This window comes from Arachis ipaensis, chromosome B02 (genome assembly GCF_000816755.2).
Source record: "Arachis ipaensis cultivar K30076 chromosome B02, Araip1.1, whole genome shotgun sequence".
Taxonomy (NCBI): Eukaryota; Viridiplantae; Streptophyta; class Magnoliopsida; order Fabales; family Fabaceae; genus Arachis; species Arachis ipaensis.
The window spans coordinates 14,257,981-14,259,278 of record NC_029786.2 but is presented as its reverse complement, the minus strand read 5'-3'; the positions used below and the strand labels follow the sequence as shown (position 1 = coordinate 14,259,278).

Genomic DNA, 1,298 nt, shown 5'->3' with positions numbered 1-1,298 from the left:
ACATATAATACAAAAATTTAATTTGGTCTATGTTTCTCGGTTTTAAGTTTTCTTTTAAATACAGTCTTAATTCATAATAGGTATTTTTTGGTGACTTAAAAGAAACATTAAATAACAAGTATTTATACATATATATATGGTCTTTTTGCAATTAAGCAACATTAAATAAATATATATTTCTAAGTTTTAATATAATTAACCACCCTTAATCCTAAAAGTATGTAATTAAAGTAGCATATAAGGATTAGTTGAAGTTGATGAATGGGTGGCTAGCTGACCTTAATTACCACGAGAGAGGGTGAAGTCCTTAGCTTCGTAATGCAAACCAACCTGCCCAAAAACAAAGAAACAAGAAACTAAAGGGATTCTGATTAGCAGTAGGAGAATAGTGAATAAAGTTTGTATACATCTGCTTCTAACGAAACCTGTCAAATTTATTCTCATTTCGCATTCCACTATTTATTACTAACCTCTAAACATTTATCATTTATTTTTACTATGTGATATTCAACTACCACTGTCCTTGCGGTTTTTAATTTTTTATTATTTAATTATTTACTCAAATAAATAAATTTATAGAATTTTATGTTTTTAAATATTTAGGTACAATTTTACTAGTACAAAAAGCGAAAAAAATTACGATATTTGCGTTGAATTATTTCTGTATTTTTATTGTTGATGCAAGCGAAAATAAAATAATTTTTTTTCTAAGTTTACGTTGTCAATGCCAGCAAAAAATGAAAAAAAAAAAAGAAAAAAAGAAATTATTGTCAATTACTCTCACATTTATAATTTTACTTAAAATAAAAAAAGTGCTCTCCTTGCTTAAAATAAGTTGACTCGCTAGTCAACTAAATAAAAAAAAAACAAGTCCACTATTCGCTCCATATAAATTTACACGTTGTTCATGCTTAGACTTAGATTAGATGCCACCAAAATGGAATAATTTATTTTCAATGTATATTTATATTCTAGCATATATTTTATACTGATGGTTAACTTTAGTGACTAATTTTAGTATACACGTAGTATAACTCTTAATAATTTGTCTAGCATAGTCTAATCTGAATTCATTTATTATTTGTACAATGTTATATTCAATTATTCAACCACCACCCATTTACTTGTAGAATGTTATATTCAACGACCAATGTCCTTGCCCAAAACAAGTTAACTCGCTCTCTTTATAAATTTTCACATAGTTTATGGTTTAGATGCCATTAAATGAGAATAGTCTTTTAAATTTTTAGTATTTTGATAATTTTTATCCCTTTAAAAGAATATTTTAATATCATAAA

General features: G+C 25.7%; 1 protein-coding gene across 1 annotated transcript in view; it reads right to left on the bottom strand.

The window, feature by feature from the left end:
• LOC107628201 overlaps nt 1–466 on the bottom strand; it is an 11,369-nt gene extending 10,903 nt beyond the window's left edge. The window contains exon 1 of the mRNA XM_016330980.2: nt 279–466. The gene's annotated coding sequence lies outside the window, so the exon portion shown is untranslated. The remainder of the gene's footprint in view (nt 1–278) is intronic.